Source organism: Coregonus clupeaformis, unplaced genomic scaffold, assembly GCF_020615455.1.
Source record: "Coregonus clupeaformis isolate EN_2021a unplaced genomic scaffold, ASM2061545v1 scaf0790, whole genome shotgun sequence".
NCBI lineage: Eukaryota > Metazoa > Chordata > Actinopteri > Salmoniformes > Salmonidae > Coregonus > Coregonus clupeaformis.
The window spans coordinates 50,187-66,548 of record NW_025534245.1 but is presented as its reverse complement, the minus strand read 5'-3'; positions in this window follow the sequence as shown (position 1 = coordinate 66,548).

The window sequence follows — 16,362 nt, the reverse complement described above, 5'->3', positions numbered from 1 at the left end:
ATACTCCAATCTCTGCTGTGGAGCTTTGCAGCTCCTTCAGGGTTATCTTTGGTCTCTTTGTTGCCTCTCTGATTAATACCCTCCTTGCCTGGTCCGTAAGTTTTGGTGGGCGACCCTCTCTTGGCAGGTTTGTTGTGGTGCCATATTCTTTCCAGTTCTTAATAATGGATTTAATGGTGCTCCGTGGGATGTTAAAAGTTTCGGATATTTTTTTATAACCCAACCCTGATCTGTACTTCTCCACAAGTTTGTCCCTGACCTGTTTGGAGAGCTTCTTGGTCTTCATGGTGCCGCTTGCTTGGTGGTGCTCCTTGCTTAGTGGTGTTGCAGACTCTGGGGCCTTTCAGAACAGGTGTCAAATTGATCAAAAATACAGTGTAGACATTGTTAATGTTGTAAATGGCTATTGTAGCTGGAAACGCCAGATTTTTTATGGAATATCTACATAGGCATACAGAGGCCCATTATCAGCAACCATCAGTCCTGTGTTCCAATGGAACGTTGTGTTTGCTAATCCAAGTTTATCATTTTAAAAGGCTAATTGATCATTAGAAAACCCTTGTTAACAACACAATTGCTGAAAACTGTTGTGCTGATTAAAGAAGCAATAAAACTGGCCTTCTTGAGACTAGTTGAGTATCTGGAGCATCAGCAATTGTGGGTTCGATTACAGAATCAAAATGGCCAGAAACAGAGAACTTTCTTCTGAAACTCATCAGTATTTTTTTGTATTTTTCATACATATTTCCCTATCACACTTTTCATCCTTCTACTAAATATACTTTCCTACAACCCACCTTACTCAATGTGGAATGGATTATATTATTGATTTACCTTTAATCTAGAATATCCAGTTGAAACTAGCTAGCCAGCTAACTAGCTACTTGCTATTAGCCACCGTTAGTGGTTTTTCACCCAGAACACCGGATTTTCTGCCGGAATAACTGAATCACTGGACATTAACACCGGATCGCAACTAGCTAGCCGCAACCGAATGGATGTTGCTGTTGGCTAATCACCACTGCCCCCGAAGCAAGCACCAGTTAGCCTTGAGCTAGCCTTGAGCCAGGCCCATATCCCGGCTATCTACCTCTCTGTCTACTGGACGGGAGTAGCCAGCTAACTAGCTACTTACTATTAGCCACCGTTAGCGGATTTTCACCATTGTCCGTGGCCTGCACTACCTACCAGCCAGCTCTAGCCTGGACTATTATCGGCCAGTCTGCACTGTCTGCACAGTGCGTTATCGACCCAGAACATATCGATTTTTCTGCCGGAATCACTGAATCACTGGACCTTTAACACCGGTTCATTGCAACTAGCTAGCTGCAACCAAATGGATGTTGTTGTTGGCTAATCAGCCTGAGCTAGCCTCGAGTCAGGCACATCTCCCGGCTATCTACCTCTCTGTCAACCGGACGGGACCTAATCGTCTGTGGTTTCAACAAGCTTCCCGTTGCGACGACCATGAAGATCCATCTGCTAGCCCCGGCCCGCTAGCACACGCAAACAACAGCCGTGCTTCCTGCTCACCTGTGCTATAGCATCAATTCGAACTGCTCTCGGACTCACATATTGCTGTTCACTGGACCTTATGATCACTCAGCTGCACAGCTGATGCCTGCTGGACTGTTCCTTTACACGGTACCCTGTCCTGTTTATCTGTTTAGCCTCAGCCCAAACTTTCATCGCCATTACCAGTTGTTGTCTTAGCTCTCTCGAATAACACCTGTGATTGCTTTATGCCTCTCTCCCATGTCAATATGCTTAGCCTATTGCTGTTCCAGTTAGTTCTTATTATACAATTTCACTGTAGAGCCCCAAGTCCCTCTCAAACTGCCTCAAATAGCTCCTTTGTTCCACCCCCCATACTAACAGAGACCGGCTCAAATCGGTGCCTCCAGTGATGCTCTCTTTCATTGTTACCCAACGCTTAGGTTTACCTCCACTGTACTCATATCCTTCCATATCCTTGTCTGTACATAATGCCCTGAATCTATTCTACAACGCCCGGAAATCTGCCCCCTTTATTCTCTGTACCCAACGCACTAGAAGACCAGTTCTTAAAGCCTTTAGCCGTACCCTTATTCTAGTCCTCCTCTGTTCCTCTTGTGATGTAGAGGTTAACCCAGGCCCTGCAGCCCCCAGTATCACTCCTACTCCCCAGGAGCTATCATTTGTTGACTTCTGTAACCGTAAAAGCATTGTTTTTTTGCATGTTAACATCAGAAGCCTCCTCCCTAAGTTTGAGTTATTCACTGCGTTAGCACACTCCACCAACCCTGATGTTCTAGCAGTGTCTGAATCCTGGCTTAGGAAGGCCTCCAAAAATGCAGAAATGTCCATCCTCAACTACAACATTTTCCATCTAGATAGAACTGCCAAAGGGGGTGGAGTTGCAATCTACTGTAGAGATTGCCTGCAGAGCTCTATCATACTATCCAGGTCTGTGCCCAAACAGTTTGTGCTCATACTTCTAAAAATCCACCTTTCCAGAAATAAGTCTCTCACTGTTGCCACTTGCTACAGACCCCCCTCAGCCCCCAGTTGTGCCCTGGACACCATATATGAATTGATGCCCCTCATCTATCCTCAGAGTTTGTATTGTTTGGTGACCTAAACTGGGATATGCTTAACACCCCGGCCATCCTACAATCCAAACTAGATGCCCTCAATCTCACACAAATTATCAAGGAACCTACCAGGTACAACCCTAAATCCGTAAACATGGGCACCCTTATAGATATCATCCTGACTAACTTACCTTCTAAATACACCTCCGCTGTCTTCAACCAGGATATCAGCGATCACTGCCTTATTGCCTGCGTCCGTAACGGGTCCGCGGTCAAACGACCACCCCTCATCACTGTCAAACACTTTAGCGAGCAGGCCTTCCTAATTGACCTGGCCCAGGTATTCTGGATGGATATCGATCTCATTCCATCAGTAGAGGATGCCTGGTTGTTCTTTAAAAGTTCTTTCCTCTCCATCTTAAATAAGCATGCCCCATTCAAAAAATGCAGAACTAAGAACAGATATAGCCCCTGGTTCTCCTCAGACTTGACTGCCCTTGACCAGCACAAAATCATCCTGTGGCGTACTGCATTAGCATCGAATAGCCCCTGCGATATGCAACTTTTCAGGGAAGTTAGGAACCAATATACACAAGCAGTTAGGAAAGCAAAGGCTAGCTTTTTCAAACAGAAATTTGCATCCTGTAGCACAAAAAGTTTTGGAACACTGTAAAGTCCATGGAGAATAAGAGCACCTCCTCCCAGCTGCCCACTGCACTGAGGCTAGGAAACACTATCACCACCGATAAATCTACAATTTCAACAAGCATTTTGCTACGGCTGGCCATGCTTTCCACCTGGCTAGCACTACCCCGGCCACCTGCACCCTCCGCTGCAACTTGCCCATGCCCCCCCCCGCTTCTCCTTCACACAAATTCAGACAGCTGATGTTCTGAAAGAGCTGCAAAATCTGGACCCCTACAAATCATCTGGGCTAGACAATCTGGACCCTTTCGTTCTAAAATTAGCCGCCGAAATTGTCGCAACCCCTATTACTAGCCTGTTCAACCTCTCTTTCGTAATGTCTGAGATCCCCAGAGATTGGAAAGCTGCCGCGGTCATCCCCCTCTTCAAAGGGGGTGACACTCTAGATCCAAACTGTTACAGACCTATATCCATCCTGCCCTGCCTTTCGAAAGTTTTTGAAAGCCAAGTTAACAAACAGATCACCAACCATTTCGAATCACACCGTACCTTCTCTGCTATGCAATCCGGTTTCCGAGCTGGTCATGAGTGCACCTCAGCCACGCTCAAGGTCCTAAACGATATTATAACCGCGATCGATAATAGACAGTACTGTGCAGCCATCTTCATCAACCTGGCCAAGGCTTTCGACTCTGTCAACCACCGCATTCTTATTGGCAGACTAAATAGCCTTGGTTTATCAAATGACTGCCTCGCCTGGTTCACCAACTACTTCTCAGATAGAGTTCAATGTGTCAAATCGGAGGGCCTGTTGTCTGGACCTATGGCAGTCTCTATGGGGGTGCCACAGGGTTCAATTATTGGGCCGATCTCTGTGTATATCAATGATATCGCTCTTGCTGCTGGTGATTCTCAGATCCACCTCTACGCAGACGACACCATTTTGTATACATCTGGCCCTTCATTGGACACTGTGTTAACAAACCTCCAAACGAGCTTCAATGCCATACAACACTCCTTCCGTAGCCTCCAACTGCTCTTAAACACAAGTACAAGTAAATGCATGCTCTTCAATCGAACGCTGCTTGCACCCGCCCTCCCGACTAGAATCCCTACTCTCGACGGGTCTGACCTAGAGTATGTGGACAACTACAAATACCTAGGTGTCTGGTTAGACTGTTAACTCTCTTTCCAGACTCACATTAAGCATCTCCAATCCAAAGTTAAATCTAGAATCTGCTTCCTATTTTGCAACAAAGCCTCCTTCACTCATGCTGCCAAACATGCCCTCGTAAAACTGACTTTCCTACCGATCCTTGACTTCTGCGATGTCATTTACAAAATGGCCTCCAACACTCTACTCAGCAAATTGGATGTAGTCTATCACAGTGCCATCCATTTTGTCACCAAAGCCCCATATACTACCCACCACTGTGACCTGTACGCTCTTGTTGGCTGGTCCTCACTACATATTCGTTGCCAAACCCACTGGCTCCAGGCCATCTATAAATCACTGCTAGGCAAATCCCTGCCTTATCTTAGCTCATTGGTCACCATAGCAACACCCACCCGTACTCTGCGCTCCAGCAGGTATATCTCACTGTCATCCCCAAAGCCAACACTTCCTTTGGCCGCCATTCCTTCCAGTTCTCTGCTGCCAATGACTGGAACAAACTGCAAAAATTTCTGAAGCTGGAGACTCTTATCTCCCTCACTAACTTTAACCATCAGTTGTCAGAGCACCTTACCGATCACTGCACCTGTACACAGCCCATCTGAAATTAGCCCACCCAACTACCTCATCCCCATATTGTTATTTATTTTGCTCATTTGCACCCCAGTATCTCTATTTGCACACCATCTTCTGCACATCTATCATTCCAGTGTTAATACTAATTGTTATTATTTTGCACTATGGCCTATTTATTGCCTTACCTCCATAACTTGCTACATTTGCACACACTGTATATATATTTTCTGTTGTATTTTTTTGACTTAATGTTTTTTTGTTTTACCCCATATGTAACTCTGTGTTGTTGTTTTTATCGCACTGCTTTGCTTTATCTTGGCCAGGTCGCAGTTGTAAATGAGAACTTGTTCTCAACTGGCTTACCTGGTTAAATAAAGGTTAAATAAAAAAAATTAAGCACTGCATGAGGAGCTATGTCTCTGCAGGTGATCTGTCTATTTGGTCAAAATCACTGATACAGTTCCCCCTCCACACTTTGGTGGTATGGATAACTTGTTATTATGTCTCCAGAGAAACCTAGATATGAAATTACTACAGGCAGAATTGGGTGTTTTCAAAATGACCCCAAAGGACTATATTGATACAGAAACACACACAAAATGATTTAGATTTTTTACAGTTTTTTTTGATTGCTTAAGCACGATTTTCAAAACAGGGCCCGTGTTTTCAAAACACTACACACAATTAGCACAACCACACACCCAATTAGCAAAACACTACAGATCCTTTGCAAAATTAAACACTCTTGTAAAAACTATACACTTCTTTTTAAAAACCACACTTTGTTACCATATGAAACACACACGTTTCACATTACTATACTCTGTTTGCACGAGTTACACTCTGCTGTGATAAACCTAAAACACTTTTAGCACTTCTACTTCCCTATGATTAGAGTAGGCTACTCTCAACAAAGTACAAATATAATGTAAATTCACCAAACACTACACAAGACCAATGTTGCAGACTGAAGAAACTCATTTATTTCTCAACACGCCCAAAATGTTGACATGGAGATTCATAATACTGTAACCAAACGTCACTTTACGTATTGTAAGTTCAAAAAAATTTAAAAAAATAACTAGACATTGTCTCTTCGCCTAGCTGGATCTGGCCAGAGAATTTCATCAACATCGCAGGCAATGTTGTCATTAGCAAGACACCTTGGAAAGAAACGTCTTGAATGACGAATCCATCCTTGCATTGCTGCTACCTCCATCTGGTCACAGGCCCCAGGGGTACCTCAGCCTGGAGACGGAGATCATATACCTTCCACCGCCATGCCGAGAAAAACTATTCTATAGGGTTGAGGAATGGAGAGTATGGTGGAAGATATAGGACGGTGAAATGTGGATGTTGCTGAAACCAGTTCTGAACCAGAGCAGAGCGGTGGAAAGACACATTGTCCCAGACAACAATGTATTGCATATGATCGATTTGATTTGCTGTTATGTTGTGCAATTGGTCCAAGAATGTAAGTATGAGTGCTGTGTTGTAAGGGCCCATATGGGCATGGCGGTGGAGGACCCCATTCTGTGTAATGGCTGCACAGAGTGTTATATTACCCCCACGTTGCCCTGGGACATTGACTATAGCCCTGTGGCCAATGATGTTTCTTCCCCTCCTTCGTGTTCTCGTCAGGTTGAACCCAGCCTCATCTACGTAAATGAACTCATGCTGGATCTCCTCTCCATCCATTCGTAAAACTCTCTGAAAAACAGTGTCAGGCAAAATTGTGTAGTTCAGTGTAGATCTAGTATACATATTACAGTACAGTAAAAGATTATGAGACAGTATGCAAGATCACACTGCTAAAGTGAATACATACCTCTGCATAATCATGCCGCAGTCGTTTCACCCTTTCGGAATTGCGCTCGAAAGGCACTCGATACATTTGCTTCATTTGAATATGTTTTTTTTTAGGATGCGTGCCAGTGTTGATGTTGAGACCTGATGGATATCGTTGAAAATGGCGTGGTTATTGACAATGTTAGCTTGGAGCTGCTTGAGTGTTATAGCATTGTTGGCCAAAACCATGTTTACTATCTCCCTCTCTTGCTGTTCTGTGAACATAGGAGGCCTTTCCCCTTGTCGTCCCTGACCCTCAATCCTATGTAGAAAAAAAAACAGTATACAATAGTACAGTAATTTCACAGGAAAAGGTAACAGAAGTGCTGATTGTTTTTTTTATCATGTTTTTGATATGATGATATTTTTACAATACCTATTTTCCAGTCGAAATGTTCTCATCACACTTGCCACTGTATATCGGCTTAGATTTGGCTGTACTCGCAGTCCAGCCTCCCTCAGCGTCAGGCCGTGGTTGACAATGTGGTCAACCAGTGTTGCGCGGATCTCATTTGTCAGATTCGGTCCTCTTTGAGCACCTTCTTGTCTTCCTCTTCCTCTTCCTCTTCCTCCTCTTCCTCCCCCTCCTCGTTCTCCTCGTCCTCCTCGTCCTCCTCGTTCTCCTCGTCCTCCTCCTCGTCCTCCTCGTCCTCCTCCTCGTTCTCCTCCTCGTTCTCCTCCTCGTTCTCCTCGTCCTCCTCCTCGTTCTCCTCGTCCTCCTCCTCGTCCTCCTCCTCGTTCTCCTCCTCGTTCTCCTCCTCGTTCTCCTCCTCCTCCTCCTCCTCGTCTTACTCTTTCTCTGACTCTTTCCATTGTGCTTGAAGACCGATGAACTCACCTGCTGCTTTTTATAGTGCTTATACACCTGATTGGTGTGTCTACAATTAAGCAAACGAGTGTTTGCACACCTGATGACTGTGTTGAACCAATTGGTTGGACGGTGTGGTAATTTGACAGTCAGTGCTTTGGTATTGCAAGGACGTGACTTCATGATAGATTTTTGTGTGTAATGTATGTTAAGTGTGTTTAGTGTTTTGCAAATCACTGTGTGTAGAGTTTTGCAACAAGTGTAAGGTTGACAATGTGCTTATAGTTGTGCAAATATGGGCTGATGTTTTGCTTCTTGAGTGTAAGGTTTTGCTAATAGTGTACTACTTTTAATTTTAGTGTGTAAGCAATCCAAAAAAACTGTAAGAACAAGCTGATTGACAAAATCATGTTTTTTTTTTTTGCCTCTGTTAAGTGGTGTAAGCACTAGAGTGGAATAATAATAATAATAAGTATAAAACAAATCTAGTGGTGTTGCTTTTAACTTTCTACTACAAATCATATAGAACACCGCAATAAGTGCAGCCTACCGCCTCACAAGTTGTTAAAAAATACATTTCCAAAGCAAAAGACAACCCATCACTAAAGCAAACAATAGAAGAAGCAATACCTTACAAGGACAATCCTGTCTCCACCCTACTGGACACCTGACCTAGAAAGGTGCAAAACGCCAGGGTTGTGGGTTCGTTTCCCACGGGGGACTAGTACGGAAAAGTACAAACCTGTATGCACTCACTACTGTAAGTCGTTCTGGATAAGAGCATCTGACTAAAATGTAAATGTAAAGAAAACTACTTAACTCTACCCCTTATCCTAAACCGTGTCCGTAACCAAACCCCCCCTATCCAAGCCCCAACCCTTTCCCCGACTCGGGCTCCCAAAATAGAAGAAGCAAGAAAATTTAACGATGCTCTCCTCCCACCGAAAGGGCCCCCCCAAAATATAATTTTATAATTTCTATATTTCTTTATCTTATCCTATAAGCTTATCATTTTAACTATTTTATTTACTTGTTGCACAGCCTTATCTGCTTATTGACTTGCTTCCCTAGAAATTGAATTGTATAACAGTTTCATTCACTCCTCCTTTACACACATACACAAATGCCTTGCCAACCATGCTCCACACCCTCCACGAAGCCAACCAATCCAAGACAGAAGCAATGGATAGAAAAAGAGCTGACACTCTGAGCTATCTCACCAAGACCAAGCTACTAACCTACTACTACCTGCAGTACCACTGCTCCTCACCTGCCTGTCTACCAGCCCAGGCCAGCCCAGAGTACCACTGCAGTTAACCTGTCTGTCTATCCGTTCACAATGAAGCGGATCTGACCTCCCACACTGAGACGGGTATCTACCGAGATAAAGAGTTTCTTGACTGCATCACTCCCAAATACCTGTGTAAATATTCTTCATAGCTAAATTGCCTTTACAGAATATAAGTACATTTTCTTATTTGATGTGTATTTGTATTTTCTTGTTTTTCAGTTGAGATGGTGCAGTGTCTGCATCCAGAGTGTATAAACTCATGTTTAGTTACCTGCCCAGCCTCTTTCAACAAAACATGTGTCACTAGTGTGACCACTATCATAACCGTAACAGGTGTGTTTAGAGTTTGTTATCTACTTAGAAATGCTTCAAGCCAAGCCATGATGCTGTTAGCTTCCTTATGAAGGATGTTTTGAAACCTGATGTAAAATTACAATGTACAATATTTATGGTTAATTGACTCTTTGCTCTATACTACTATTTAATTAGATTATATTCTAAATTGATCTATTTTTATCTTGTTTTGTAAAGGGCCTGTTACTGGTGAAGGTTCCATCAAGCTAATCAGGGCATGTGGCATTAAAGCAACATCCATCACTACCTCCAACTGCAGAACTCCTCTGAGCACTGAAGCCACAGTGTCAAAGAACAAGGGCTTAATATGCACTGCCTCTAACCAGCTCTGCAGTCATAGTTTGAAGAAATACAGTATATGATCTGAGTGTGTCTTACAGATCTAGTATCTTAATTTGAGCCAGTTTGCTACAGCAGGAAAATAATCCTGCAGCAACAGGAAATGTGAATTATTATGTGGATTATAATTAAATACTTTTTTTTGTAGGGTTTGATAAATTTTTTGTTAGGGCAAATCAAGTCTCACATTTTAAAGTGGAAATTACAAACTTTAGAAGCATTTTTAAACCTCGAATACAATACAAGTTTGCATTTCCTGCTGTGCAGGAAAATTCTCAGCAACAAAAGAGTGATCAAATTAAGATTCTACATCCGTACTTACATAATAACAGAACGCTTGTGCAAATACAGCAGCTGAGATTTATTGCCTGTTCTGGAGATTTTCTCATTTAGTACAGTCTCAAAGCAACCGATGTCCCTGATGGGGATTTTTCTTTTAAAAAGACAGTGTTCACTTACACATACTGTAGCCAGAAGTTGAAATCCTTTGTTGCTGCCCCTTACACCAGAGCGAGTGAGTGAAGTACATAGCTAAATCATTAGAAGGGTATTTTTTTTATTTTTTTTTAGCACAGGAGGAATATTTGAGCAATTTATGTAGTCAGCAATTTATGTAGTCAGTCACGTAGGTGGTTAAGGGTTTAAACCAGTTAGGCCACTGATCTAACTGTCCAGTCAGTCTTTGGAGTTGAGCACATACTGTAGGTAAGACATCAGATTTCACTACCTTTCTCAGGAGGGTTATACATTTTATATTTGACATTTTAGTCATTTAGCAGACACTCTTATCCAGAGTGACTTACAGTTAGTGCATTCATCTTAAGATATATATGTGGGACAACCACATATCACAGGCATAGTAAGTACATTTTTCCTCAATAAAGTAGCTATCAGCAAAGTCAGAGCTACTATACTGTAATATCTCATTGCCTCAATTCCACTCTCAGAACCAGGACAAATGAGAACTAAGGAAAACCAGACAACAAGGTTCTTGAATGTCTTTCCATTGCCCTACCAACAATGAGATCAGAACAATAGTTATTTATAGCTACTGTACAGTAGCTAGCTGTATGACCCCTGAATGGAAAATACATATCCACTGATATCCATCTCTGTTCTCCTCCTACAGCTCTCCTCCCCAGTTCACTGGCTAAAGGACTACAATGTAACACAGCCCCTGTAACTGTAACTACAGCTCCTGTACCAGTAACTACAGCCCCTGTAACTGTAACTACAGCCCCTGTAACTATAACAACAGCCACTGTACATGTAACTACAGCCCCTGTAACTGTAACTACAGCTCCTGTACCAGTAACTACAGCCCCTGTAACTGTAACTACAGCCCCTGTAACTGTAACTACAGCTCCTGTACCAGTAACTACAGCCCCTGTAACTGTAACTACAGCCCCTGTAACTATAACAACAGCCACTGTACATGTAACTACAGCCCCTGTAACTATAACAACAGCCCCTGTACCTGTAACTACAGCCCCTGTAACTTTAACTACAGCCTGCTAACTACAACTACATCCCCTGTACCTGTAACTACAGCCCCTGTAACTGTAACTACAGCCCCTGTACCTGTAACTACAGCCTCTGTAACTATAACAACAGCCCCTGTACCTGTAACTACAGCCACTGTAACTTTAACTACAGCCCGCTAACTACAACTACATCCCCTGTAACGGTAACTACAGCCCCTGTAGCGGTAACTACAGCCCCTGTAACTGTAACTACAGCCCCTGTACCTGTAACTACAGCCTCTGTAACTATAACAACAGCCCCTGTACCTGTAACTACAGCCCCTGTAACTTTAACTACAGCCCCTCTAACAGTAACTACAGCCCCTGTAACTTTAACTACAGCCCCTCTAACAGTAACTACAGCCCCTCTAACTGTAACTACAGCCCCTGTACCTGTAATTACAGCCCCATGTAACTGTAACTACAGCCCCTGTACCTGTAACTAACTACCGCCCCTGTAACTGTAACTAACACCCCTGTAACTGTAACTACAGCCCCGCTAACTACAACTACATCCCCTGTAACGGTAACTACAGCCCCTGTAACTGTAACTTCAGCCTTTGTACCTGTAACTACAACTCCTGTAACTGTAACTACAGCCACTGTAACTTCAGCCTCTGTACCTGTAACTACAGCCCCTGAAACTGTAACTACATCCCCAGTACCTGTAACTACAGCCCCTGTAACTGTAACAACCGCCCCTGTAACTGTAACTACAACCCCTGTAACTGTAACTACAGCCCCGCTAACTACAACTACATCCCCTGTAACGTCAAGAGTGTGCAAAGCTGTCATCAAGGCAAAGGGTGACTATTTGAAGAATCTCAAATATAAAATATATTTTGATTTGTTTAACACTTTTTTGGTTACTACATGATTCCATATGTGTTATTTCATAGTTATGATATCTTCACTATTGTTCTACAATGTAGAAAATAGTAAAAAATAAAGAGAAACCCTTGAATGAGTTGGTGTGTCCAAACTTTTGACTGGTACTGTATATATACTGAGCTTACAAAACATGACATAGACTTACCAGGTGAATCCAGGTGAAAGCTATGATCCCTTATTGATGTAATTTGGTAAATCCACTTCAATCCGTGTAGATGAAGGGGAGGAGACAGGTTAAATAATAATTTTAAAGCCTTGACACAATTGAGACATTGATTGTGTATGTATGCCATTCAGAGGGTGAATGGGCAAGATAAAAAATATTTAAGAGACATTGATTGTGCTAGCTGTGCCACTAGAGATCCTGGTTCGCGACCGGGAGACCCATGGGGTGGCTCACAATTGGCCCAGCATCGTCCAGGGTAGGGGAGGGAATGGCCGGCAGGGATGTAGCTCAGTTGGTAGAGCATGGCGTTTGCCATGCCAGGGTTGTGGGTTCGATTCCCACGGGGGGCCAGTATGAAAAATAAAAAAAGAATGTATGCACTCACTAACTGTAAGTCGCTCTGTATAAGAGCGTCTAATAAAATGTAAATGTAGATATTTGAACGGGGTATGGTAATAGGTGCCAGGCACACCTCTACATTGTAGAATAATAGTGAAGACATCAAAACTATGAAATAACACACATGGAATCATGTAGTAAACAAAAAAGTGTTAAACAAATCAAAATAGATTTGAGATTATTCCAATAGCCACCCTTTGCCTTAATGACAGCTTTGCACACTCTTGGCATTCTCTCAACCAGCTTCACCTGGAATGCTTTTCCAACAGTCTTGAAGGAGTTCCCACATATGGTGAGCACTTGTTGGCTGCTTTTCCTTCACTCATCCCAAACCATCTCAATTGGGTTGAGGTCAGAAGATTGTGGAGGCCAGGTCATCTGATGCAGCACTCCATCACTCTCCTTCTTGGTAAAATAGCCCTTACACAGCCTGGAGGTGTGTTGGGTCATTGTCCTGTTGAAAAACAAATGATAGTCCCACTAAGCCCAAACCAGATGGGATGGCGTATTGCTGTAGAACGCTGTGCTAGCAATGCTGGTTAAGTGTGCCTTGAATTCTAAATAAATCACAGACAGTGTCACCAGCAAAGCACCCCCACACCATAACACCTCCTCCTCCATGCTTTACGGTGGGAAATACACATGCGGATATCATCCGTTCACCCACACTGTGTCTAACAAAGACATGGTGGTTGGAACCAAAAATCTCTAATTTGGACTCCAGACCAAAGGACACATTTCTAATGTCCATTGCTCGTGTTTCTTGGCCCAAACAGGTCTCTTCTTCTAATTGGTGTCCTTTAGTAGTGGTTTCTTTGCAGCAATTCGACCACGAAGGCCTGATTCACACAGTCCCTTCTGAACAGTTGATGTTGAGATGTGTCTGTTACTTGAACTCTGTGAAGCATTTATTTGGGCTGCAATTTCTGAGGCTGGTAACTCTAATGAACGTATCCTCTGCAGAAGAGGTAACTCTGGGTCTTCCATTCCTGTGGTGGTCCTTATGAGAGCCACTTTCATCATAGTGCTTGATGGTTTTTGTGACTGCACTTGAAGAAACTTTCAAAGTTCTTGATATTTTCCATATTGACTGACTTTCATAAAGTAATGATGGACTGTCATTTCTCTTTGCTTATTTGAGCTGTTCTTGCCATAATATGGACTTGGTCTTTAACCAAATACATCTATCTTCTGTATACCCCCCTACCTTGTTACAACACAACTGATTGGCTGAACGCATTAAGAAGGAAAGAAATTCCACAAATTAAATGTTAACAAGGCACACCTGTTAATTGAAATGTATTCCAGGTGACTACCTCATGAAGCTGGTTGAGAGAATGCCAAGAGTGTGCAAAGCTGTCATCAAGGCAAACGGTGGCTACTTTGAATAATCTCAAATATAACATATATATATATATATTTTTTAAATTGGTTACTACATGATTCCATATGTGTTATTTCATAGTTTTGATGTCTTCACTATTATTCTACAATGTAGAAAATAGTAAAAATAAAGAAAAGCCCTGGAATGAGTAGGTGTGTGCAAACTTTTGACTGGTACTGTATGTATTTTCTTGTTGTTGTATTTTACAAAATTTTTCTCATTGCTGCAACTCCCCAACAGGTTCGGGGGGCGAAGGTTGAGCCATGCGTCCTCCGAAACATGACACACCAAATCACGCTTCTTAACACCTGCCCGCTTAACCCAGAAGCCAGCAGCACCAATTTGTCGGAGGAAACACCGTTCACCTGATGACGAGGTCGGCCTGCATGTGCCCGGCCTGCCACAAGGAGTCACTAGAGCGCGATGAGTGAAGTAAAGCCCCTCCCCCCCCCGGCCAAACCCTCCCCTAACCCGGACGACGCTGGTCCAATTGTGCGCCGCCATGTGGGACTCCCGATCACGGCCGGTTGTGATACACCCCGGGATCGAACCTGGGTCTGTAGTGACGCCTTAGACCGCTGCGCCACTCGTGAGGCCCCGCTGCAGTGTTTTTGATGCTCAACAGTTTCCCGTTTGTATCAAGAACTCGGGTCTCCCGAGTGGCGCAGTGGTCTAAGGCACTGCATCGCAGTGCTAGCTGTGCCACTAGAGATCCTGGTTCGAATCCAGGCTCTGCTGTAGCCGGCCGCAACCGGGAGACCAATGGGGCGGCGCACAATTGGCCCAGCGTCGTCCAGGGTAGGGGAGGGAATGGGTAGGGAGGTAGCTCAGTTGATAGAGCATGGCGTTTGCAACGCCAGGGTTGTGGGTTCGTTTCCCACGGGGGGCCAGTATGAAAATAATAATGTATGCACTAGTAAGTCGCTCTGGATAAGAGCGTCAGCTAAATGACGTAAATGTAAATGTAAGAATGGTCCACCACCCAAAGGATATCCAGCCAACTTGACATAACTCTGGGAAGCTTTGGAGTGAACATGGGCCAGTATCCATGTGGAACGCTTTCAACAACTTGTAGAGTCCATGCCCCAATTAATTGAGGCTGTTCTGAGGGCAGAAGGGGGTGAAACTCAATATTGGGAAGGTATTCCTAATGTTTTGTGTACATGTGGCCAGTGACCCATAACCCCATGTGAGAGTACCTCTAGTGGACAAAACAGGTTAAACATCATTAGACAGAAAACACATACAGAGGCCAAAATATTTCCTACATATTAATTTTACTCAAAGCAAGACTGCTGTCAATGACTAAGTAACACTAGTTTAAAAAAAAGTAATAAAACATGATAAGCATATGTAATGCATATTTATATTATACAGCATTTCACAGCTTTGTTTTAAGGAGACAGTTTAGGCTCTGTCGCTGCACTCTCCTGGAAGTGCAGGTCCACATATTGCAGGATGTGGTCAACTGCACTGAGCAGAAGGATGTCTGTGTTCTCATCAATGTTCAGCACAGATGAGTAGTTCTTCAGTGGGATGATGTAGGCGGTGGACATGCCAAGCAGAGCCCCAATCTTGGTCATCTACACACACACGTGTGCATGCACAAACACACATGTGCACACACACACACACGTTTGTTTTACTATCCCAGTGGGACTAAATAATTTATTCCCATTCAAAATCCTATTTTCCCTAACCCCTAAACCTAAACCTAACCCTAACTCCTAAACCTAACCCTAAACCTAACCCTAAATCCTAAACCTTCCCCTAAACCTAACCCCTAACCCTAATTCTAACCCTAACCCTAACCCTAATTGTAACCCTAACCCTAAACCTAACCCCTAAGCCTAAAATAGTATTTTTCCTTGTGGGGACCTGAGGAATGTCCCCACTTGTCCGAATTTTCCTTGTTTTACTATCCTTCTGAGGATTTCTGGTCACCACAATGATAGTAAAACCAAAAACACACACACACAGTTATTAAATCATATACTTGGTTTTTTAGATTAAATTAAGCTCCTCTTTTGAACCATCTGATGGTGCTGTTGCATTGCAAACATTTATTCCGCTTGTGATATATAGTGGGTGTAGGACGTGGCATACCGTGATTCTGCAATGCTGCTATATTTATTCAGTGGTGTTTAGTGGTCTTCCTGGATTTTGTTGTTGTTGCAAAACATAAAATTAGTTTTAAATGACCATTTCAGACTGATTTAGCTGTGTTTTCTGGACTATATGCATGTGTATACTACAGTATGATTATAGGGCAATGGCCAGGTTGATGTCACCAGGTTGTTCCACTGAGCCTTTACAACAATCAAGGCCGTCTTAGTGTGTCTGTGAAGCTGCATCATGTCTTATAAACATACTTATAAGCATACTGTACAA